Source organism: Leucopleurus acutus, assembly GCF_964270905.1.
Source record: "Leucopleurus acutus genome assembly, chromosome: 14".
Classification (NCBI taxonomy): domain Eukaryota; kingdom Metazoa; phylum Chordata; class Mammalia; order Artiodactyla; family Delphinidae; genus Leucopleurus; species Leucopleurus acutus.
In genome coordinates this window covers 48837307-48864077 of record NC_139156.1, presented here as the reverse complement: position 1 = coordinate 48864077, position 26771 = coordinate 48837307, and the positions used below count along the sequence as shown (strand labels likewise).

Sequence of the window (26771 nt, the reverse complement as noted above, 5' to 3'; positions counted from 1 at the left end):
AAACAGACGGATGCACAGACACTTCCCCGGTCGCTGCCCACACATACACACGTGTAGGCCCACACACGCACACGTATGCACGTGCACAAACGAGCTGCTAGATATGGATGAAACTAGACAGGCACCAAGCACTCCGGGCCAGGGTCAGGGGTGTGCCTGGAGCTATTTCCTGTCAAGGGACCCCCACCCCCTTACGGGCCTTGATTCATGCTATTCACTCTGCCACGAACACCCCCACTCTGCCTCCTGCTCTCTCCACCTCAGACTCCAGGGGGCGTTTCCAGACCCTGCCCTTTCCCTTCGACCAGCTGTTACCCGCTGCACTGCCTGAAACTGTCAAGGATGGTCTTCGTTCCATCCACAAAAGAACACGTGAATGGCTTTAGACATGTCAGTCCAGGACACCCTAATAAGAACTAATGGCTCAATGGTCAGCAACGAAGGTTCTGGAAATTTTCTGGGCTTTGGGGTCAAGCAGACCTGGTTCCTACACCAGTGCTACTTCCCAGGCCTCAGTTTCCTCACCTGTAAAACAAGGTGATGCTGCTGCCCTGAGGATGAAATCACGCAGAGAATAAGAGGTTTCTAGCACGGTGTTTTCCCCAGAGTAGGTGCTCGATCAATGTCTCGTGCAGACCAGTCCAGCATCCAATCTACCAAACACTCCCCAGCTATTGTGCCAGAGAGACACAACCTCAGAGAGAGCAAAGAGCTGCGGCCGTGAGGAATACAAACCCCACCTCCCTGAACGTCCCCACGTGCTCTGACCATCAGCAGCAAAGGCAGCGAGGCTACCAGGCAAGGCCACAGTTCACAGTGATGCTGAACCAGAACAAAGGTGCCCCAGTTCAGGCCCGCAGTCTGGCCCAGGAGCTGCCTCCTTGCCTTTGCCTGGAGAGCAGGCCCGTAACCGAGGTGAGCCCCCTGAGAGGCCTTCAAGGTGGGTGGGACAGGGCAGGGCTGCTGCAGTCTCCATGACCCACAAGACCTGCCTGCCTCCCTTTATCTGACCTTGGACTTGCATGACCCAAAGAGCAGACACACGATAGGGATGCTGTCTCAGGCCCTCCCTAGCTAATGGCCTTTGCAACCCTCCTCTGCCCCGGTTGAAGCCACCTGACACCCCCAACACACATATGCACACAAATGTACACACACGCACCCCTCTGCAGGACCCAGAACGGCCCCTGTGGGGATTCGAGGGACCTCAGCCCACCTGGACCTCTCCAGCACTTCTTCCTGGTGTGGAGCATCACGCAGTGGCAGGAGTCTGAGTGCTCTGCCACTAGCTAGCTGTGCGATCTTAGGGACATTCTCTAACTCTCCTGGGTCTTAGTTCCTCATCTGTGAGATGAAAACAATCAGTTCTGCCTCAATGCAGAACAGACCAGACACGAGAAACACTTGCTGAATGAATGCGCAGGTGAACAAATAATCTACCCAAGAGCCTGGCACCAAAGCTAAGGGCTGCGAGTTTGCTTCCCCATGCTGACCTGGTGCAGACATCGCGTGACAGTGCTGCTAAGTGAGCTCTGGCGGGTCCCCACGCTGCCCCCACTTCCCGGGACAGGACGCTCACCCTGGCCTCCTCTGCCTAACTCCCATCCGAGTCTGCACACTGCTGCCCAGCTCCTGAACTTGGCCTCTGACTTGTGCCTGACAGATTCAGCCTTCTTCGATAGGAGCCGGTACCCTGAATGTGACCATGACCTTGGTTCACAGACTGCTCTCTGCTAGTGTCTGCACCAGCACGAACATCTATGAGCCCCTCCCCAAACACTACCACCACTCGGGTACCGTGTACATCCTTTCTTTTTAAGTGAACCATCGTCAAACCTGCTGCCAACCCTACCAGCCCCACCCCCAGGCTGCTCTGACTGTCCTGTGACCAGGGCTACCCTGCCGCATCTGTGGAGCTGCCCTGCCCTGCACCTGCTCATGGCATGCTGGGAGTCCTGGAGGTCATGACCATGACAACTTAGAAATGGCAGGGAAAGGACAGCCTGCAGATCTCTCCAGTGCTGAGCTCATCAGCGGCCAGCTGGTTAATGGTGCTGGAGAAGCCAGATGAGGCTCATGTCACTTATAACACACGCATCCTGAGCAGCAGATCCCAGCCCCTCTCACCGACTCAAGGACATCACTCGACCTGTTGTCCCTTCTCTCTTGTTTGTGGCACGCTCTCTGCAGGGGCACTCCATGAGGACACAAGCACACTGCCATGGCTCCCATCTTAATGAAAACATCCGTCCCTTGACACCAACACCCCTCCATGACTTTGTTTCCCTTTATAATGAGACTTCTATCAAAAGCTGCCTGTACCTGCTGGCTCTACTCCCTCTCTTCCCATTCTCTCTTGAACCCACTTCCATCAGCTTTGGCTCCATCATCCCCCTGCAACAGCTCCTGTCAAGGGACCTCAAATGCCTTTCTGCTGTAAATCCAATGGGCAGCACTTAGCCTTCATCTTCCCTGACCCACCAGCACCATTGGATGAGGCTCATCCCACCCTCCCCCACGAGCGCCATCTCATCCTGGTTCTCCTCCCACTTTGTTGGCGGCTCCTTCTTGGTCTCCCTTGTTGGTTCTCGGTTGCATCCTCTGACACACAAATTTACTTATGTATCTGTTTATTTTCCCCCTCTCGCCCCTAGAATGGAAGCTCCATGAGGTCAAGTTCATTGTCATGTCCCTACTGCCTAGAGCTGTGCCTGGCACATCATCAGTGTTTGATAAACATTGGTGGATAAGTCCATTTGGGGAGAATGGACCACCATTCTTGAGGACTAGCAATTGCCAAGTCCTGGGGCAGATGCTGGGGATACAGAGGTGGGCAAAGCATGGCTCCCACCCTCAAATACCACACTCCAGGTGGGGGTAGGAGGATATTAGGATATAGAAAAAAATGAATACTACAGCACAGTAATAAAAGCATAATAGTAGTCATGCAAAGGAGAAGAAGGGGGAGGGGAGGGGAGGGAGGGGAGGGAGGGGGAGGGGGGAGGGGAGGGGGAGGGGAGGGGAGGGGGAGGGGAGGGGAGGGGGAGGGGAGGGGAGGGGGAGGGGAGGGGAGGGGGAGGGGGAGGGGGAGGGAGGGGAGGGAGGGGAAGGGGAAAGGGAAGGAGAAGAGGAGGAAGGAGATGAAGGGAAACAGCACAGGGGAGCATATATCTAATATTACCTAGAAGAACAGAGAAGATGTTCTCTGAGCTGGGTCCTGAAGGCCTATTAAATTTACTAGGGTACAAGGTGAAAGGAAAGCATTCTCTGACAGGAAGATCAGCATGTGCAAGAGCACTGAGGCTTATGAAGTCGGGGCCACTAGCAACGAGCAGTCCATGCATGTTCTGAGAGCTAAAGCAATCCAGCGTTGCTGAAGATTAACTGCAAAGATGGGAGAGTAAGAAAAGATGATATTGGAGAGCAAAGGAAGGCCCAGGCTAGGAAAATACTGAGATGCCATGCTGCAAAGCTTGAACTTGATCCTGAGTCAACAGAGAGCCACCAAAATTATCAGACTGGGATTCGACTGATCAGATTCATGTTCTCAAATCCCCTTTGGTGACTGGATTAGAAGCAGAAATATTGGTTGAAGGAACTTTGACAGGTCACTATCATACTAACCCAGGTAAGACATGATGAAGGTCGGTAATGGGGGGATGGAGAAAGGACGCTCAGAAGAGTGGGCGATCAATGGGCTGAGAGCCGTGTGAGAAAGTAGGGAACATCCCCCCGGTGACAGCGGTGCCACCAGCCAAGACAGGAGGGGACCAGATGTGGAGGAGAAACAGTGGGTTCAGACACTGCGCCCCTGAGACAGCCCCAGGCACACAGCCCGGCTTCTGTCATGTCACTTTGCTGCTTCGCCCTTAAAGCAGCAAAGACCAGCAGCACCCAGGGTCTCCCACCTGCCCCGAGGGGAGAGAGGTGAGCACCACCCACCGGGAACAAGTGCTTCCAAGACGGAAAGAAAGCCCACGGGAGGGAATAGCTGTGTCTGCTCCTGGAGAACTTTAACACTCAGCGAGAAGGGTTATTTAGACCAATTACAGTACATTGTCTTTTCCCTACTCCCTCCAATTAGGGAGCCAGCCCCTGGGAAAAGCCTGCCCGACATCCAACTCTGTCGGCTTCAGGCAGAAGAGTGTGTGTGTGTGGGGGGGGGGGGGTGGTGTGGTGTGTGTGTGTGTGTGTGTGAGAGAGAGAGAGAGAGAGAGAGAGAGCACGATTGGAGGGGGGAGCCCAGTCCATCACTGTGAAGGGAGCGCCGAGCTACTCTCTCTGAAGAGACAGTCACAGCCTTGAGGGCCATAACGGGTGAGATGAGTTTTCAAGGAGGAGGCCCGTGGCTTCCTGTAGACCTCTGGGCTAGTATTTTTCTTCAGACATCAGGTCATCTCCACAAAAACCAAATCTCCACAGTCTATTGCCCAAATGACAAGATCACCAAGCGACCAGTTCTCCCAGCGGCCAACTGACCAGAGGCCAAATCACAAATCACGTGTCTCTCAAACACCAGTTGGTGTCACTAAGGGTTTTTTCTAAGTTTTCCGTTTATCTTGCTCCTCCCCCACCTACCCATTTGCACATAAGACTGAGGCAGAGGAAGAGGCGGGGGAGGAGGATACAGGGCGGAGGCAAGGACTGGGGTAAAAGCAAAACTGGGGAAATATCTCCAGTCTTTTAGCCAATGACTATTCAGTGAGTTGCTCTAAGGACAAAGTGCCCTGATTTTTGGCAAATCGGCACAGGTCTACAGGTGAGGACACCCAGGCTGCTCCCATCCACCCCCAGAATCATGCCCATGGGCCGTTTCGCTGCCTGTGGTGGGTCGCAGGAAGGGTTTCAGCCAACAGCCAAGAGGACAAACCCAAGAGAGACCACACTTCCATGTGCCGGCCTCCAGCTGACCAGCACATGGCTCGCTCCTCAGGACCGTGGGCTCACACGGCGAACCAGAGGCTCCTTAAATTAAGCAGCCCCTTGGTCCACACTCTGGAGCATAGGAGCCACAGCCAGGCCTTCCTAGGCCTCTCTGACTTTCTGTTTTCTCTTCCCCCTCCCCCATTCCACTTTTTTTCTCAGCAGACCGTTCCTCCCTAGCATGCCTGCTTAATTCTGAGTGGGACCATCTATCCCAGAGGCCCTCAAAATCAGTGTCATGACCAGGGAACACTTCATAAGTGTTCTGATGGGGAGAACCTTCTCTGCAACTTCGAGCTGAGGGCCTTGACCTTGGGCGGGCTGGACTGCAGAGGCTGCAGAGTCTTATTGATCTTCAAGCTCTCCTCTAGCCCCACTCTCCTCAGGCTGGTGGTCCAGGGTCCCAGCCTGGCCTGAGCAAAGGATGTGATGGAAAGCACAGGGGTTCCGGCGATCGGATCAAGCTGGGCACCTGCCAGCCTCCAGCAGCTCTATCCCCTCCCCCTCCATCCTTCTCCTCACTGTCCTGAGGTCCAGCAGAACATTTATTTATCCAAATCCCATCAGGCTCCCCCTGATGATATGCCAGGCATCCTCACCAGGTCACCTCCTCTGATTCTCACCACAGCCCAAGCAGGAAGTCACTTCCATCCCCAGATTTCAAGGGAGGAAACTCCAGCTCAGAAAGTTTCCCTTCCTTGTCCAAGGTCACATAATTTGCAAATGGAGAGCCACAATGTAATTTTGGATTTAACTGGCTCTAACAGGTGATGGGATTTTGTGGGACCCCAAGGCCCCTTTTTCTCCTTGGGTCCCCCACTTACTGCACCAACTGGCCACAGGACAGTGTCCTTCCATCTATGGGAATGTCTTTATGAAGCAGGGAGCCGCAGCTCACACAAATTCCGCCCTGTCCCACAACCACCAATCACGACAGCCACAGCTGATCCAACTGGCCCAAACCAGTGAATCAGGTCTAAATAAATGTTGGCTAGGATTTCAGCCACCTTAATCAAGAGACATCTGACAGTGAAAAGTCACCCTCCCCAGGTGACCACGAGGAAGCCCATCTTTCCCCCACAAAAGCCAGCTTCCTGCAAAGGGAGAGGGGAAAGGGGCTCACATTATTCATCCACCTCCATCCAAACCCCTGCACATGGGCAGGGAGAACCCCAGGCTCTGGGTCCAGAAAGACTCCCAGAGAGGTCATCATCCTGCTTAAAGGCCTGGAGCACCATAAAGAAAGTGGAGCTCCGATGGCCTAAAACAGCACAGCCACGAGTGTGGGACACGCTGGGGCAGGGCAGAGCAGGGCTGAACAAAGGGAGGGGCGTCCTAGGTGGTGGCTATGGGTGAGGCTACCCGCCAACAAGCCTGTGGGAGGGAGCTTCCAGCTGGTGCAAGGGAAGGAGACACAGGGAACGTGGTGGGACCTGCAGGAATCACCTCAATTACTCCTCTCCTCGACTCCAATAGCAGGTGTCCCTCTGCCCGTTTTCCTGACAAATGACACAGAGTCCCCAGGTGAGCCAGTGCTTCCCAGGGCCATGCTTAGGCATGTATAAGGGTCTTACTCTCTGTTAGGAAAGTGACTCTGGGATCCCTGAGACTCTGAAGTTATCCTCAGAGTGCCCCATACTGACCTTGTTCCAAACATAATGAGAACCTGTGGTCTGCTGAGTGCAGGGATTAGGTCAAGGGCAAGGACCATTTGAGGGACCAAGGTTACCGGCCCCATGGGCTCCCTGCCCTGAGCTGGGCTGGGGCAAAGGTATGGGCACTGGGGAGCCTTGTGGGAGAAAGCCCATGTGTACGTACTCAGTCCCAAGCCTCCCCCACACTCTCCAGGGGCTCACCCACAAAAGGCCCCATTTTCTTGTGAGCTGCAGGCAGGAACAAGGTAGCTGCCAGAGCCTTCCCTACCAACTGAGGACAGGCCCTGGAACTGGGCGGTGAAAGTCCTCTGAGACTAAGACACGAAGAGCAACAGGTGCGCCCAGGGCCCCCCCAGCACCCTCCTGAGATGGGGTGGAGGGAACCCAGGGCCAGACCAGAGAGGCCACAGGTAAGCTCAGGGCGGGCTAACCTGGAGGGTCCAAGGTAATGCTGAGTATCAGGGTGCGCAGCGTGGAGTCCTCACTTGGACGCTGGCCGCATGGAGGGTAGCTAGGCCCAGACCCTGAGGGTCCCTCAGACATACAGGCCACGGGCAGGACAATCTTCAAGGCTCAGACCTGACACCCAGCAGGCTCCTGACCAGCTTTCTCGTCCAGGACAGGAAAGTGAAGGTTTTTGCACATGGCCCATCTCCTGGGGCTGCCCTTGGTAAATGGAGACCCCGTTCTCATGGTTGCAGAAAGACCCAGTACTCGGGCAGAGTGACCTCAGCCACTCAGAAAGCCGGGTAAGAAGCACCTTCCGGTATACACAGACCTGAATCCAGAGAGGGAGGCAACAGCTCAGAGCCCAGCTGGGAGAAGGGAACACAGACCTCTCTGGAAGTGAGCTGACTTAGAGAGACAAGGAGGAGAGAGTCATGGTGGGTCCAGGAGGGGCTGAGCACTGGACACCTGCACCCATGGACATGAGGGGGTTGGTGAACTAAAGTCATGGGTCTACCCTTCCTTGGAACATGGACCCTTTAAGCATTTGGTGAAAACTACAGACTTTTCCCAGAGAAAAAGCAGAAACGTGTGCACGCACACATACACACTTTCCCATACAATTTCAAGGAGCTTAGGGATTCTGTGAACCCAGGAAGTGAACCTCTGAATGAGAGGAAGTCATATATATTTTGTGCATTAAATAAGAACAAGATTATTAATCACTTATTGGTACTTATCTTCTTGCTTCCTTATTTCTTCATTTCTGTCTCCTATGCTAGACTATAAGCTCCATGAGGGTAGAAATCTTGACTCTGTCGTTCTCTTCGTTCCCCAGTACCTAGGACAGAGCCCGGCATGCAGACGGCACATGACAGACACCTACTGGATGAGTAAATGGATTTAGAATCCGCTATGTCCTCGCTCCCACTGGTCAGCAAACAGGCGTGGGACAAACCACAAAGAAGTGGACTTCTTTATGAATCTGACTCAGAAACTTCAGACTCCTCCCACCAGAACGAGACCCTGGCATCAATTCCACATAAACCTCCACAGACGCAGACTGAGCTGGAGCTGAGAGCTCAGCTCTTCTGGTTGGGAGTGTGAGGTGAGACGGTGGGGGCATGCAGAATTCCAGGGTCTGCAGGCGCTTCCCAGAAGCCCTGCCCTGAGGACGCTGCCCACCAGCCCTGGAGAGCCGCCAGCAAACTAGCCTGTGGACCTCTGCCTCTGGGCCGTGAAGATGGGAGGCAGCAGCGGGCAGGGGTGAGGGGGCCTCCACTCTGCAGGCCATTGATCTCCACTAATGAATTTCTTTGTGGAAAGGAACAAACTGCTCCACAGTGAGACTGGCCAAGGCTGCCCCAGCGCGGCAGCCTGGTGTCTCGGGCATGCTAATTACCGTGCTGTCTGAGGACATCTGATCAGCTTCTCCCCACCGCTGTTCCGTAACTGGCACGCTAATCTGTCCCTACCTGATGGCTTCTGAGCAGGCCAGAGACTTACTAATCAACCCCAATGCAGACAGTTGATAAAGGAAGAAACTTATAACACTGAGATTAAAAACCATGATGTCAGCTTCTAGAAGACCATGATTCACTTAGCTTCTTTCGTAGTGCATTTCAAGGACTATCGGTTGAAATCACTCACTGCATTCAGGGCCCTTGATACAATCCTGACTGTTCCACCCTTTCTATCCCATGTGTGACAGAATTCCAGCAAGCCAGCATGACTCACTTATGTGGTAAATGTTACACAGATGGATTCTCAAACTAACACGTCTTTGGAAACCATAAGGAAAAAGTTTGAATGAATTCAGGCATGATGGTTTCTTTGGTGTGGAAAGAGAACCCCTGTGACAGGCAGCATGGTATCTGGAAAAGGCAATGAAATTCTTAACAGCTTTATTGAGGTATAATTGGTATGCAATAAATTGCAAATATTGAAGTGCATGATTTCAACATGTGTATCGCCACAATCACCACAATCAGGATTACGAACATATTTCGTGACGACCCCCCTCAAAGTTTCCTTGTGTCCTTTGTGGCCCCTGCCACCCACCCCAGTCCCCAGGAAACCACTGAACTGCTTCTCTCACTATAGATTAGTTTGTATGCTCTAGAGTTTTATATAAATGTTAATCATTCAGTGTGTATTCTTTTCTGTCTTCTTTCACTAAACCTAATTACTTTGAAATTCATCCATGCTGTTACTGGACCAATAATTGATCCCATTTTATTGCTGAATAGTATCCCATTGTAGAGTTGTGTTTATCATCTATACCACAATGTGTTTATCCATTCACTTGCTGACAAACATTTCAGCTGTCTTCTGGTTTTGGTATTACAAATGAAGTTGCTGTACGCTTTCGAGTGGATATATGCTTTCATTCTCTTGGGTAAATACCCAGGAGTAGAATGGCTAATATGGTAGGTGTATGTTTAACTATTTAAGAAACTATCAAACTGTTCTCCATAGTGGTTGTGTCATTTTACATTCCTACCAGCAGCGTTTACAATAGCCAAGACATGGAAGCAACCTAAATGTCCATTGACAGATGAATGGATAAAGAAGATGTGGTACATATATACAACGGAATATTACTGAGCTGTTAAAAAGAATGAAATAATGCCATTTGCAGCAACATGGATGGACCTGGAGACCTTTATCATACTAGGTGAAGTCAGACAGAGAAAGACAAATATCATATGATATTACTTACATGTGAAATCTTTAAAAATGATACAAATGAACTTATTTACAAAACAGAAACACTCATAGACTTAGAGAACAAACTTATGGTTACCAGGGAAAAGGGTCGGGGGAGGGATATACTGGGAGTTTGGGATTGACATGTACACACTACTATATTTAAAATAGATAACCAACAGGGACCTACTGAATAGCACAGGGAACTCTGCTCAATATTCTGTAATAACCTAAATGGGAAAAGAATTTGGAAAAGAATAGATACTTTTATACGTATAACTGAATCACTTTGCTGTACACCTGAAACTAACACAACACTGTTAATCAAATATACTCCAATATAAAATTTTTTAAATTTCTTAATTAAAAAAATAAAAATAAAGAATCCCAGTTGCTCTGTAACCTCACTAACACTTTGTACTGTCTGTCTGGCCATTCTAGTAGGTAGGCAGTAGCTTTTCACTGTGGTTCTAATTTGCATTTCTCTAATCCCTAACTACTAAGTATCTTTCCATGTGCCTACCTGTCATACATATATCTTCTTTGGTGAAGTGTCTATTCAAAGACTTTGCCTGTTTTTCATTGTGGTGTTCATTATTATTGAGTTTTAAGAGTTCTTTATAGTCTATATGTGATTCCTTTATCAGACATGTAACTTGTAAATATTTTCTCCCAGTCTGTGGCTTGCCTTTTTATTCTCTTAACAGTGTCTTTCACAGAGCTTCATTCTTAAAGTGGTCTTAATTTTAATTAAATCCAGTTTATCAATTTCTTTCTTTTATGTATTGTGCTTTTGGTGTTGTACCCAAGAAATCTTTGCCTAACCTAAGGTCACAAAAATTTTCTATTGTGCTTTATAGATGGTTTATAATTTTAGTTTTTTCACGGTCCGTGATCCATTTTTTACTTATGTTTTATATACAGTACAGGTATAGATTGAAGATTATGTCTTTGCACATAGATATTTACTTGTTCTAGCAGCATTTGTTGAAAGCGCTCTTCTTTCTTCACAGACTTGCCTTTGCACCTCTGTTGAAAATCAATCATCTATACGTGTCGGGGTCTATTTTGGGGTTCTCTATTCTGTTCCAGTAGTCTGTTTGTCTATGTTTACACCAAAACCACATTGTCCTGACTATTATAGTTTTTCATGTTTTGAGGTCATTTAGTTAGTCCTCCAGGTTTATTCTTCCTTTTCAAAGTTGTTTTGGCTATTTTAGGTACTTTGCATTTCCGTATGAACTTTAAAATCAGTTTGTCAAAAAGCCCCGGTGCGTAGCACTTGCTGATTTCCATGGTGTAAATACTCCCACATGGTCAATGTCTAGCTACTAAAGTGCTGTCACTGAACATGGAGCTGGGAAGAAGTGGCCCAGCGGCTCTCGTGAGCCCGTGCACGTTGGCTGCAGCTCACCACACACACCCCTCCCCGCACTGCCTCCGTCCCCACAGCAGATGTGGAGGCCCAAGAAGTCTCACTGTGCTGGTGCCGTGCCCTCTGCCGCGTCAGGAGAGGCTGGAGCAGCACCCAGGGCCTCTGACCACAGAGGCTGTCACCAAGGCACAAGGGAGGTCCAAGGTGGGCCGCTGGGGAGGAAAGCTTCTCCCCCAGTTCCTGTCTCCGGGTACCAAGGTGCCCCGGATGCACCACGCCATCCTGCAGGTCTGGAGCGCACCTGACACTCACTTTGATGCCCTTCCCGCACAGGCTGGCTGACGGGAAGTCCTCAGGAAGATTTCACCTTGAGCTGCCCTAGGCCCTCCAGTGCAATCCCGCGCCACTTAGAAGGAAGCAAATGTATTGATCTTTCTTGGTGACGGTTAGCAAGGTTCACAGCTGGCAGCAGACTACACTCATCTGTGCCTCTGACTTTAATTACCACAGGCACCTGAGGTGTGTGCGTGCCTGCATGTGTGTGTGCTCACGTGTGTGTGTAAGCCTCCAGATCTCTGGTCTTTTTATTTCTGTACCTCTGACCCATGTCAAACAACGAGCGTCAGCTCAGTGCCTTCTCCATGCTCCCAGCTCCCACACGGTGGCCTCTCTGCGAGATTCCCATTCCCACTGGGCGGTCCTGGCTCCAGGACCATCTCTCCCATTTGCCCCTTTAACCCTGGGTGTTCTGGCGCCTTCCTAAAGTTGTTAGTCTGGGTTGCTTCCATGTCACCTGTCTCATCTCTGGTAGTAGATAATTTCCCTCCCCTGAAGGACAGGGAGTGGCCTGTGTTTCCCTGACTGCGCCCCAACTGATAAATCCTGTGTAGCCAGGATTTACACAGTCTTGGGGGAATGATGAGAGAAGAGGCTGGAGAAGGAGTGGAGCAAGGAACAGACCTTGAGGCCCATGGGCTCCCTGAAGGGATCTGAACTTCACCCGGAGGAGAAGGGGCGCCATTGCCGGGCTCTAAGCAAGGCTCTGAGTTTAAGGAAGGTGACTTTGGTGACAATGAAGAATGAATGGACGCCTTCCAAAAGGTATTATATGCAAATACACGCTACACACACACACACACACGCACACGCACACACACACACACACACACGCTCCCAAGAGACTACACTTTTCTTTCATTACCGTCAGAAAGCAAAGTAGACCAAAGGTGGGAACAAGCCAAATGTCCATCAACAGATGAACGGATTAACGAAATGTGGTGCATAGACATACACTGGAACATTACCCAGCCTCAAAAGAGAAGGAAATTCTATGATATGAGTGAGCCTTGAAGACTTTGTGTTGTAAGATAAGTCAGTCACAGAAAGACAAACACTGTATGATCTCACTTATGTGAGGTCCCTAGAGCAGTCGAATTCATAGAGGGAGGGAGAAGGGTAGTGGCCAGGGGCTGGGGGAGGGGGCGCTGGGGAGTTAGAATCTAATGGGTACAGAGTTCCAGCTTCGCAAAATGAAAAGAGTTCCAAATACGGAGGGTGGTGACGGTTCCACAGCAATGGGAATGTGTTAAACGCCATCGCGTCTGCACACCGAACATGGCTAAAATGGTAAACTTTATGTTGTATAGATTTTACCACAATTGAAAAAAGCGAAGTGGGACATTCCCAGTGTACAAGCAGACTACAGTACGTGTCACAAGGACCCGCAGGTGACATCCCTTCATACCTACATTTGTAGCAATGCCACAGAGCCACGGAGGCCTCCAGCAACGAAGTCCGTACAGGCCACACAATGAGGCTACACCCTCCAGAGCAGGCCTCTGAGTTCCGACCCCAAGGCTGTGCTGTGTTCATGTCCAGGACGTGTGTGTCGGGAGGGTCTGGAGGATGGGAGGCAAGGGGTGGGGGATGAAGAGAGGGTGGGACAGCCAGAAAAAGCCTCCCAGGCCCCTGGGCCTCCACCCACTACAGCATCTTCTGACTCAGGGGCCCTCAGGGTGCCACCTGTCCCACCCCTCCTCTCCCTCCTCACGCCAGGGGAACACACACATCTGTCGCTTGGAGCAGTGGGGAGGAGAGTAAGGGTTTGAGACTTAAATTGCCACCTGCAGCTGTAACCCCTCCCAGCCTCAGTTTCCTAGACTAGCTGGTGTGCGTGTGCCAAACTTGCCGATTGGCTGTGCAGACTGAGAAAAGGATGGTGAAGGCGCCTGGCACAGGGTAACTGCACAAGAAGTGTTCTATCCCCTTCCTTTTGGAAAAACAATGCAGGGCACATCACTCTGTTTATGGTCCCTAAGCGGAGCTCAACCAGACGGCCTTTAGCCTGTAGGCCCCGGGGAGATGAGGCAGAGATCTTCCATGGGGACCTTTGGTTAATAATGACTTGTCACCCAAAGATGCTCCCCCCATCCCAGGTGGACAAGGGACAGGGACCCTTCCTGCCACAGTGACCCCGGGGGCTCCCTGGGGGATGGAAGCAGTCCCTTCTAGCTCAGACCAGCTCTGACAGCTGGAAAGTTCCTGATTTCCTGTACCACCTCCCCCTTAGTCCAGGTCCAGTCCTGGTACCACTTAGAGCAGGCTGGAGTCTTTGGCTCACATCAGCCCTTCCCCCAGTCCCAGGCCCGTCAGCTGCTCCTCCAGGGACCACCCACGTCAGCTTGACTCCATCCCACCCGTGAGGCATAACCCCTTCAAAACAGGACACACCACAGGACCACCCGCTCCCACTGCCCACCCCCACCGAGCTGCAGCTGACTCAGTTCTCAAATAGTTTCTCATAAGAGCTGTTGCTGACCTAAGAGGGCCCCTGCTCCACCTCATAGGCTTCTCCGAGTTTGGATCTTGTCCCTGATTTTCTGCCTAATCACACTTTTTCTCAGCAACATGGCATCCAAGAAACTATCTTCCTCCAAACCAACAAAGAAAAAGGAAAAAAAACAGGGACCGGAATAGGGTCTGTTCTCCAAAACACTTCTCTTCCTGCCTGCCTTATTTTGGTACCTGGCACCTTAGCACTATCTGTCTAGCTTCCTAACTGGAAAACACAGGGCCCACTGCAACTCAGCAACTCTACTTTCTAGCAATCCAGCCCAGAGAAATACTGAGGCCCGTGCACAAAGCTGTGCCTTTAAGGGTGTGCATTCTAGCATCGCCTGTGAGAGCAAAATCACCAGAAGCCACCCAATGAGGAAATGGATGCATAAACCCCACCCTGCCGAAGGTTGTGCAGCAGGTAAGGAGAACAAGGTAGAACCAAGGGGACCCACATGGTGTGAAGGCTCCGAAGCAACTCAAGTAAGAAGCACAGCACAAAGCAAACGCTTCCGCTTTTGCAAAGCTCCGTGCATGCGCACATGAATGTCTGTACATGAGAAGTGGGATGAGCCCGGGCAAGGCCTTTACTTACTTAGCTCTAGAGAGAAAGGCAGGGGAGGGAGCATTAAGGGCACCTGTTGTTCTCACCTTAACTGCCTAAGTTGTTTACCCTTTTTTTTTTTTTTTTTTTTTTTTTGCGGTACACGAGCCTCTCACTGTTGTGGCCTCTCCCGTTGCGGAGCACACAGGCTGCAAACGTGCAGGCTCAGCGGCCATGGCTCACGGGCCCAGCCGCTCCGCGACACGTGGGATCTTCCCGGACCGGGGCACGAACCCGTGTCCCCTGCATCGGCAGGCGGACTCTCAACCACTGCGCCACGAAGGAAGCCCTGTTTACCCTTTTTTTACAACATATTCATTTTGTATTATTACTTATACAATAAAAATAATTTCAAAGAAAAATCAACAAAGCAAAGAAAGCAGAGTGATTTACCCTTCCATGTTTCCCCGCTGCCTTTAGAATACTCAGCCTCTCCACCACCTGGGCCAGGTCCATGTCCCAGTCCCTGACCCCAGACACTAGATCCAGCCAGACAGAACTTCCTCCAGCTCTCTCACCCCTGGGCCCCCATATCTGCCCGCCTTGCCCTCCCCTCTGCTCGGCCCTTCCTCACTCCATCAGGACTGAACTCCGTTCTCAAAGGCCTTCCCAGGCTCTGCCGGGCAGGCCGAGCTCCCTGCGGCAGCTCCAGTGGCCGTCACAGCACGGCCTCCATCGCGACCCTCTTCCCCAGTGAAGGCAGTTACCCTTGGGGCCAAGGGGACAAGAGCCATGCCTGCCACGCTCACCTCCAATTCCCCAGCACAGCACCTGGAACTCGGTGGGTGTCTGGCCGATGGAACTGGACTGATTAGATACAGGAGGCCTTGCTCAGTGGGCAACAAGAATCCACGGACCCCATGAAGACCAGCCTAAAGGAAGCTCAGGTGGGGTCAGTCGGACCCGCCCTCCGGGAATGGCGAGCTCTAGCCTGAGCCCACCCTCCATAGTCAGGGGACTGTGAGTGACAGTCAAACAAAACCCACCTCTGCACGTGCTTTAAAGTTGAGCCGGGATTACTATTACACTCTGTCTTCCGTGTCCCCTGCACAGACCAGGTTCCTCGGGGGAATTCTTTGAAGTGCTGGAGAAGCCTGGTCCCTCTGAGGAGCAAGCTGTCCTGCTTCTTCCTTCTGGAGGACGTGGACGCCCTGTAAGCCACGGCTTCCTTCCCCCATCCTGCCTGCCAGGAGAGCATGCTCGCGGCACTCCTTACCAGCCTCCCAGCCAGCGCAGCCACTGTGGCCCTGTCGTCATTTTCTGACTGCCGCTGCCTCATGAGAAGACTCTGCAAACCCTCTCTAGGTGTGTGCAGGAAATAAACAAATAAGCAAACAAGGCATCCCAAAACAATTAAACCAAAAATCACGACAGCATGCCAGGCCCACGTGCAGACCCCTGCCCTGGACCAGGAGGCTTGGGGCGAGACGCAGGCAAGCCCTCACAGGTACCAGGTCAGCAAGGGATTGGATAAACAGCGGCCTGGAGAAGAGACATAATGCCACTTATAGCGAACGTGGCCATGTCAGTGTGACCCCTCCATCTTCTGCTTTCAAGTGAACTTGTCACCACTCTCAGAGCCTCCAGCGGGAAACACGGGGTGGGCAGCAGCCCCCCCAATCAAAACTGCCAGACTTCTTACAATGGAGAACTGGCCACACAATGTACAAGCAACTTCAATCCTGTCACATTCCAGGGTGACACAACCAAAGAGCACAGGCTTCTGTTCCTAAGTATCTCACTGGATAGGAGAGTTCCCACGGAAGGGCAAGCCTTGATAGCACCACACACGCCTTGCATCAGAAGAGGAGAAACCCTGCCATAGACATGATGAATTAACCACTCACACGCTCCCGGCCAGGTGGCCTGAGACTGTGTGCCACAGCCCCTGCCCACCCTTCCCACTGACACCTTCCATCACTTCCAGCTCTCGGCGTAAGCTGCTAGCCCTCCAAACGTTCCTCTAGAACATGCCGTGCTATTTTACACCCTGATGTTTTGCACACAGGTTTCCCCTACCTGGGATCTCCCTCCCCCTTCCTCTACCTGACGAAGCCCTCCTTGCTCCCAGCTAATTCAGAACCCACCGCCTCCCAAAGCAGAGTTGAAGGGGGCTGGGGGGCAGTTTAGGCTTCAGGGCTCTGCGATCACAGGCCAGCACTTGCGGCGCTGTCCTGGGTACTGAAGAGTAGTCAGACAAATGAGAAATGGACTGGTACCACAAGGAGCTCAATTGCTCTCAGATCCATCATTTCATTTTATTTCAACCTCCCAAGAACACTCTGAGGTAGGCATTTTTATTATCCCCACTGCCAAAATGAGAAAACCAAGGATGAGAAAGATTTGTCAATGGGCCCAGAGATAAGGGAGAAAAAAGGCTGAGGCAGGAACGGAACCCAAGTTCCCCAACGTGTTCACCCACAACACCTCAGCGGCCACTATTAACCTCACACTGTGATATAAACATGTATTTTGTGTTTATTCCTCCTGTGAAGCTGTGGGGAGAGCTTTCTCAAGGGCTGGGCCCATCTGAACTCTCATCAGGCCCTTCCCCTGGGTACACAAGTGCTCCCTCCACACTTTCCAAGAAGGAAGGCGTAGACAGAAACTCAGCAGTCTGAACACATTAGTTCACTGGTGGGAGTGGAGGAGGGTGAGGTTTTGCCTGATCTTTGGACTCCATAGAAATCACATGTTACTGCCTTAATTAGGAATCTCATATAAAGAAACAAATGCTTCCTGGAAGAATAAACAGGCAATGAAGCACCCCCAAAATATAGATTCATTCACTCATATATCGAGTATTTATTGAGCACCTACTATGTTCCAGGTGCTGTTCTAAATGCTGGGTACACAGCGTCACATAATAAAACACAAAACTCACATTCTCATTGGAGGAAGACAAACATCAAAAAGTAAGTAAATGGCAGGTAAATTCAATGAAAAAAATAATTCAAGGAAGAGGGAAGACGGTATCAAGAGGAAAAGGAGTTCCATTTTTTAATGAGTTGGTGAGGGAAGGCTTTTGGGGGCAGAAGTGCCCCAAGTGTTCCCACACAGCACTTCACATGTTAGGGTATTCCTGGAGCCTTTCTGCCTCCCAAGACTCCCAAGGAGAAGGATGTTCTTAAAGCTGCTCATAGATGCTGTCTAGACACATCTAGACCAGCAAGACCCATGGTTCCCCTCCCCCAGGGCCCAGCTGCTGAGCAACCAGCAAAGGAAACCCACTTCCCGAGCCTCCAAAAAGGCTTCTTCAGAGCTGGGTGGCATCCACTGAGATTCCCTTTGTGAGAAGCAAAGGAAAACTTTTAAAGCATAAGGCTCTCACCCTGCTATACCGCCGAGAACGTGCTTGGCCAGGATCCACCAGCAGTCTAGGAAAGAAGCACTATGATACCCATCTTACAGATCAGGAAAACCAAGGCTCTGAAGGGCACCCATAGCTTGCCCAGGATGCAGCAAGCAATGGAGCAGGGACTTGAATGTCCTTCTTTTCTGATGCTTGAGTCTGTGCTCACAACCACCCGAATGTTGCCTCTCGAGGTGCCAGGCGTCGCTTGGCAAGGGAAGAGGGGCCATCTCTGGCCAATGAGCAGACAGAGCTCTCATCCCGGCTGGAGATGGCTTCAGCCCGAGTGCCAGCCACAGCTGCCAGAGGGCTTCCCTGACTACCCCCACCCCTCCCCTCCCCTGCCTTCCACTCCTCCCCATGCTTTCCCTGTCTTCTGGTCAGACACACTGACACTCCAGGTCCCTGAGAACACTCCTAGGAGCAGAAGATGCTACACGCAGGCTCCAGGCATATAGAATTGCTCTCAGGGCCTATGGCTTTCCAGCCAGTGCTGAAGTGACTGGGGCCAGAAGGAAGTTAGCTATGATGTTCTCTCTTCACAGCAAAGGCATTTCTATACCTGGCAACGTTCTGCACCTTGACTAGGATGGTGGTTATGCCAGTGCACACATTTGTCAAAACCCATTAAACAGTACACGTCTAATAAGTGTATTTTATTGCATGCCGATTATGCCTCAACATAGTTCATTTCAAAAGATGAAGGAACTCTCCTGACATTGCTGGATCCTATTAGGAAGGAGCCCTGCTCTCCCTGATGGGAGGGTAGGAGATGGTTCAACTGAAACAACGAAAAGGGCGTAATATTTCATTTCACTGGGTGTCGCGGGCAGGATCAGGATCCCACTTGTGCCAACGGTCCTCCCAGATATTTGGGGCCCCGTCTTGTGGGTGCCCTTCCTGGAATTCTAGTATTTAACAACAAAACCTGTTCCCTCTTGTATCCTGGGGCTGCAGAGGTCTGGAAAAGCAGGGTCAGCAGGAGAGGGATGTCGACAGGGCCACATCTGTCTTCCAAGGGGGCACTGTGGCACGACATGGGAAGAGGGAGGTGTAGGCCTGGTCAAGTTCCTGCTGTGGCGACTCCCTTGGGCCCCAGCTGCACAATGGGCCACGCGTGGGGGCCAGGGCAGCCTCGCCTTCCTGTCCTTCATCCACGCCTGCATCAGGCATCTCCTCATGTCCTCAGATGCACCATGGAGTCTGATGGAAGGGTGAGGGAACTTCAGCGTTACTGAACTTTAATCTTCCAGCAAGTGCTACAATCAACGTGCCCCAAAGTACAGTCGCTTTATAATTAGATCGGAGAACAAACACAAAACACTCATCCCAGTAAAGTTGTTGTCGAACTTCTTGGTAGGTTTCCTAGCAATTAAACTCACTTGTTCATTTCATCTGGAAAAAGTATTTATTACTTCAATTTAAACTAATGCCACAATGATAGGATGTGTGTTTTTTTTAATAGATCTTTATTGGAGTATAATTGCTTCACAATACTGTGTTAGTTTCTGTTGTACAACAAAGTGAATCAGCCACTGGCATACATATGTCCCCATAGCCCCTCCCTCTTGAGCCTCCCTCCCATCCCCCATCCCACCCCTCTAGGTCATCGCAAAGCACCAAGCCGATCTCCCTGTGCTATGCTGCTACTTCCCACTAGCTAACTATTTTACATTCGGTAGTGTATATATGTCGACGCTACTCTCACTTCACCCCCAGCTTCCCCCTCCCACCCCATGTCCTCAAGTCCATTCTCTATGTCTACATCTTTATTCCTGCCCTGCAACTAGGTTCATCAGTACCATCTTTTTTTTTTTTTTTGAGAACGCTCACCATCGCAGTTCAGTCATCTGACTTCCTATGCCGGGGGCAAGAAAGGAGATTTCGTTGGCACAAAGCATTGGTTAAAATAGCATTTGTCCAGTAATTCTCTTTCTCCCGGGGAGTTTCATGTCAGGAGGACTCGAGGGTGAGGACCAACAGCCGACAGATGTTTGCCACGAGAAACTGTCAGGCTGTCCAGCTGAGAAGGTGCAACGGCTCACCAGAGCTACCTGGGACCGCGCAGTGAGCCTGCAGTGGCGCCCAGCAGCTCAGCCGGGCTGCCAGGGAGGCCTGGAGTGTCCCCTGCAGGTGAGAGAGCTGACCCTTCCACAAGCACCAAGAATATAACTAAGATGTGTTCTGGGCCACAGCAGAGATGAACCAGCTCAGAGGTTAAGGGAGAACGGGCAGTAAAGGGGCCACCACTGGGTGCAGTTCCTGAGCAAGGAAATCTTCCTGAGTACTCAGCATGTGCTAGGCGCTGTGCTAAGCTCTTGGCATGTATTAATGCATTTAACCCACACATCAAGCACACTGGGCGGAAATGATTATTTATCCCCATTTGACAAATAAGGAAACTGTTGCACAGAGAGGTTGAGTGACTTCTCCAATGTCACACAGCAATAGAGACAGAGCCGGGATTCAACTGAAGCAGACTGCTCCTGAGTCCTTGCTCCTAACCATTACACTCAAGAGTAATCCTGAGGAGGGGCAAACAGCCAAAGCTCTTTTGCCAAGACTCTACCAAGCCCTGAGCCCACACCCAGCCATGAGAGGGAATACTGACCACTGCCACTCCTGGTTCCCACACATGATTTGTTACTATCATATAGACCACTTGCCATGTACCAGGAACTCTGCTGGGGGTTTTACTCTGTAGCTCAGAAATTACCATCCCTGTTCCTTAGGTGAGAAAGCAGAAGCTCAGAGAAGTCACCATGGGCAGTCAGTAGGAGGGAGGGATGGCAACCTCCACTCTTTTTTATTTACTTACTTATTTTTTGTACTTGAAACAAAACTTAAAAGATATTTTAAAATATGCAGTAAGAAATATATCTCCCATCCCCGTCCCAAGTCATTGTGTTTCCCTCCCTAACACAGCACTCCTTTATGACTGTATGTGTACTCAAATACACACACGTGCGAGCTTGCCTTGACCCAGAGCAATACTGACACCACTGTTCTCACTTTGCTATTGTGAGCTAACAGTACCATGTGTTGGAACTATGGCTTCTTAATACATAAAGAACCATAGTTTTCCATTACATATATGTATCATAATATACTTAACCATTAAGGTTGTTGGAATGTCTGCAGTTACCAACAATGCTACAATAAATCCTTGTGCATTAAGAAGAGTCTACCTGAGGTGTTTGTTCCCCACAGCTTTGCCACGAGAACCAAGAGGCTGTGAGCAGAGCTGTGATACTTTGGGAATCAGACCTGGCCAACCCCCTACTCATCAGCCATATGACCTAGAGCACATCCCTTTACTTCTCTGAGCCACAGTTTCCTCATATGTAAAACAAAGATAGTATACACCCAACACCTGGAAAGGTTGCCATAAGGATGATGTGAGCTGGAGCCTCAGCGCCCTGCTCAGAGTGACAGCTGGAGAGACGTGCGCTGTTACTCACTGATACCTGGGCCACCTGGGTTACTTGGGAAGGTCAGACCTTGCCTCTGGCTTGGACTCTGGGTCTGGGATTTGTCCTCAGTCAGACCACAGCTCTTCTCTGTGCGTTAGTTTCTTCCCTTTCGTAGACAGCCAATGAGTCCGGACACAGGCAACTGAAGAACCAGAGCCCTCCAGAGATGGAGACCCCATGTCTATCCTCAGGTCTCTGGACTGGGCGTGAAGAATAGGACCCGAAGGCACCACCTGAGGTAGTGAGCTATGGCTCCCAAGGATTTCTGGGGACTCTGAGCTCATCAGTGAGGCCCCTAAGGCCTGCGTGGCCCAGAGCTCCAGCCTCACCCATGGCCACTGCCCACAACCCAGCCATACGATCTTTCCCCTCTCCATTGCCCCCAGGCCTTCCAGCATGCTTTTCCCTCTGCCTGGGACACGCTTCCTCCCCTCCTCCCCCAGTGCCCTCTGCTTGCCTATCTCCTACTAGTCCTTTAGACCCTTGCTTACATGCTACCTCTTCCTGGCAGCCCTCCCAAGCCACCATGCCACAGGCTGTGCAATCACCACCAAGAATAAGATCAGCTCCGTGGCCAGAGCAGAGCAGAGCAGTGTCAGCAAGGAATGTCAGGCCATGGCTGCAGGGAGAGGTGGTCTAGCATTGGGATCCAGGCACACCCAGGGGCAGGGCCTAGCTATGGATATCCAGGCAGGAGGACAACATTTGTTCTCAGTGCAGAGAGTGAGGTTTCAGCAGGAGAATATCTTTATGCCATTTGGATAGGGAAGGACCTCTTAAATGAGACAGGAAACAGAGCTACTTGTCTAAAAGATAAATAAATTTGAAAACAATACAATATAGAACTTCTGTGAATTAAGACAACTAACTGAAAGAAGGTATTTAACATCCCTAACTTACAAAAGAAAAGGCTCAGTCTTAAAAATAGGCAAAAATTAAAAACTACATACAGGTGTTCAGAAGAGCAAACAAAAATAGTGCATAAAGATATGAAAAGATTCTCAACCTCATCTTTTATCACAGCAATATAAATTAAAATCACAGCAAGATACCATTTCACATGAAAATCTTAAAAGTAAAAACAGTACCAGGTGTTGGTGAAGTTGGGGAGCTTTGAGAACGCTCATACATTGCAGAGAGCAGTGAAAACAGATAGAAATTCTTTGGAAAGCAATTTGGAATGATATACTAAAGTGAAACATGCATACCCAATAGTCCAGCAATTCTGCTCCTTTGAGATAGACCCTGAAAAAATTCTTGCACACGAACACCAATAATCTTATCAGTATTATTTGTAATAGCAAAAACCTGGAAACAAATGCCCATAGGAACACAATGGATAATAAATCAGGTGATACTTTGCAGCAGTAAAAATGATCACATATACCCATCTGCATCAAGTGAACAGATCTCAAAAACCTAATATTGAATAAAAAAGAAAGCAGTCATGAAAGTGTACAGAAGTGTTACTCCAGATATTTAAGGTTCACAAAGAGGCCAAACTAAGGAATATGTATCTTAGGATCCATACTTGCATGATAAACTATAAAGAAAAGCAAGGAACTGGTTAGAACACAACCAAGATAGTGTTTATGTCCCCTAGGTAGGAGACGACACAATATGAGCTGGACACACAAGGGCTCCTACACATTTTTAAACTGGTCTGGGTTCGTGGGAGTTCACTTTATCACCATTCTTTTAACTTGACATATACATTGTAAACGTGTGCAACTTTTAAACTTTTTAAAATAATTTTCAAACAAGCACGAATAGGAAATGGCCACACATTTAGAGATTTAAGCTTTTGTTCCTGTGGAACCCCAGCTCCCAACCCCATTCCAGGCCTGCAAGCTGGCCCAGAGGCCAAGAGGGACCACCACACCCCAGAGATGCTGTGGAGGAAAGAGCCCTGGGGTCCTGACTTCACATCCCAGCCCTGTGCAACTTCAGCCAAGATACTCCACCCATCTGTTTCTTCATGTAAAAAGAGTACCTAGCAAAATAGTTGTGCATGGTAGGGACTCAGTGAATATTTGCTGAACGAATGAGTCAGAGATTTCTAAGATCCCAGTCATACGCCCCTCATCCAGATGTGTTCACCAGGGAGAAACTGTGCCTGCAGCTCCTAGCACATCCTCCTCAAGACACACACGAATATCCCAGAATTTGAAGTGGCAAGTCAGAAAGTTATCTCTTCGGTTCAATCCAAACTTTTGGTATTTTAATGTTACAGATTTTCTCTCCCAAATGCCAGCTTCTCTTTCATTTTTCCTTTCGCTGTCACAACAAGCACACAAGTATTTTTGATGGAATTTTACCAAATGGCACATCTTGCATTTTGTAAACCTTAAATACACAAACTCCTCTCCCACCACTCTGCCAAACTCTCTCTCAGAACGTGTTTTTGTCTCTCTGACCCTTGACTCTTGACTCAGATGCCCAGTCCTCAGGCTCCACCCAGGGAAGGACATGCCTTTGTTTAAAGGGAGGCTGAGGGGCAAATGAGGAAGGATCAGTCCTCACCTTGCAAGAGTGGGATCTTACATATGACATTCATTAGCAAGTGACTGACTGGACAAAGCTAGGGCATGCCAAGTCCATTCCACACACCCCATCCTTGGCATTAACTCTGTCTGGCTGGGGCTAGGAGAAGAAGGTTGGAGCCTAGCAAGCCCCGGATTACAGAAATAGGATGGCGCCTTGGCTAAGTGCATGGGCATCGAAGTCAGAAAGAATCTCTCTGAGCCTCACGTTCCTCATCCGTAAAATGCAGCAATAATCCCACCTCAGAGAGTTATTAAATGGCTTTAATCAAATAATATATGTAAAGATACTTGCAGATCAGCATAAAAAAAAAAAAGTCACTATATCCCCAAACCAATTCTGTTTGACTTTGGAAGGAATGAAACAGTCTTTACACTCAATTTGCTTTCTAATTGGGCTCACTGCAGCTAGTGTTGCAGTGATCGGGTGGAGGAAGGGCCCTGAGGAGTTGTGGAGGCACCATTTGTCTTGGGCATATCAGCAATGTAAATCCACCCACGGCCCTCGGAGAGGCCAATGCCAGCCAAGCTGAGGGAGCATCCACACCCCGAATTCTTGGGGCTGCATCAAATAGCATGTGGGCTTCTACCGCCTTGGCTCATCTAACATGTTAAAAATGGGCCAGAGGTTGGGCTGTGCCTGAGGGGCATGGCCAAAACAAGTAACAGTGGTGAACGTTTTATAGAGAATGTTTGGGGTAGAAACCCTGCCTCAAAGGTTGTCAAATCAGGGGGCCAATGACCAGGGAAGGCAAAGCCAGGAAGTTCTGCATAGTACCCAATGAAAGGGCACTGGTGGGCTTCCCTGGTGGCGCAGTGGTTAAGAATCCGCCTGCCAATGCAGGGGACATGGGTTCGAGCCTCGGTCCGGAAAGATCCCACATGCTGCGGAGCAACTAAGCCTGTGCACCACAACTACTGAGCCCGCGTGCCTAGAGCCCGTGCTCCGCAACAAGAGAAGCTACTGCAATGAGAAGCTCGCGCGCCGCAACGAAGAGTAGCCCCCGCTCACCGCAACTAGAACAAGCCCGCACGCAGCAACAAGACCCAACGCAGCCAAAAATAAATAAATAAAATAAATTTATATTTAAAAAAAAAAAAAAGAGCACTGGCCTCCAGAAAAGCTAACGCCAAATGGATCAGCACCTTGGACAGCGACAGCCAAGTGTAAGGCAGCTCTGAAATGCCTGATTCTCCCCTACCTTCCAGATCAGAATCTGCAAACAGGGCAGGATGTTGCCAGCCCGTCCCCGCAAACATGATGCTTCATGGAGCAATCACAGCGCTTTTATTGCTGAGCCTACATGCTTCCTCAGAATCCTTCCCAACACAGCATTCAAGGCTCAACCAATTGCTTGCGGTGGTCCACCAGAGGAAAGCTATTGGGTACCCTGTGTCTTTACAGAATTACTACTAATAAAGGCCAGTTTAGTTGAAAACTCACTTCAACCCTACCAAAGGTAGCAAAGGTCTCCGTGTCAGAAAAGAGGGGCACATCTTTTGGTTTGATTGGAGGGTCTGGGTGGGAGAGGAGAGGGGCAGAGGAGTGTGCCTACAGAATGAAACATCTGTTTCCTAGCTCACCTCCCCTACCTCAGAGGTCAGACTATTCAGTGTCCCTGTCTTTCCCCCCATTTCTCCTTTGTCTTGTGGGAAAATTGTTTGAAAAGTCCATGTCCGCATAAACGAGTTGGTTCATTCACACAGTGACAATTTCTTAGGGCCTACTGTGTGCCAGCCACCATGCTAAGCAGCAGAGACATAGCAGGGAAGCGCACATGGCCCACTGTCTTGGAGCTTAGAGCCCGGGTGGGAGTAACTGCTCATCAAGGATTAGCCCTCATGAGTGTGTTGCAACAAGCTGAGAGCAGGCTGAAGGAAGGAGACGTGTGTCTGTGAGAGCATGTAACCAAGGAACCAGCTCTATGGGAAAGGGAGGAGTCTGCAGACAGGTGGAGATCAGGCGCCCTTCCTTGGGGACTTGATCCTTGAGCCAAGTGGAGGTAAGGAATGTAAGAAGAAGAAAACACAGAATTTGAGCGAGTGCCATTAGGTGTCATTTGGTCTTCAAGAATTACAGGAGCCCAGATGGGATAGGCAGGCTGGAGAGCTGATAACTGCTTCCTATGGCTGAGGTTCCCACCAAAGCCACCTTAAGGGCTTAGGAAGAACCAAGGCTTGAAGAGTTTCTATAGGTCAGAGCAAAAGGAGAGCAAAGAAACCAGGAGCAGTGAGATGGGAAGGGTCTACAGACACTGGACCTTCAGCCCTGGCAGTGATGCCGCCTCAGAGCAGACCCAAGGTCGGGGGTTGAACCACCAACACAAAGGGTTGTCAGGGGAAGGCTGGGCCACTAAGAGGTGCTATGACATGGTCTCAAACGCCTTCCCAGAGTCAGGGATTGAGCAGGGTTGGAAGGAGAGACCAACTCCTGGACAGAGTCCAGTTCAAGCGCCTGGAGCCTCCGGCTGCCCTTCTCCCCATCACCACCTCATCTTAATTTCAGCACAGTGACTCTCTGCTCTTTCAGTTCCTTCTGGAAGACTCTCAACAGCATATTTGCTCAAGAGCTGAGGACAACATTCTGGTCTTAGAGAAGCAGAGTATTTAGGCAAAGGCAAACATATGCTGGTTTCTCTTCTTAGTTACATCCTTGGCAAAGGAATTATTTCACCAAGAGAGAAAAACAGGACTTTCGAGGGTCCACCCCATTCTACCCTGGTCCCAGCTATGCAGCTGCTGACCGTCACCAGTCCCCCACACCCTTTAAAGACACGTAATGTGGGTGGCTGTGGCTATAAAAGGGTAGCATGGGAACTGCTCTGCATCTGACTGTGGTGGTCACATGAATCCAC

The 26771-nt window shown here is 50.2% G+C and overlaps 1 protein-coding gene across 1 annotated transcript in view; it reads right to left on the bottom strand.

The window, feature by feature from the left end:
* Positions 1-26771, bottom strand: part of GRID1 (glutamate ionotropic receptor delta type subunit 1) — a gene marked incomplete at both ends in the record, with an annotated part of 684346 nt that overhangs the window by 526590 nt on the left and 130985 nt on the right. The window lies entirely within an intron of this gene.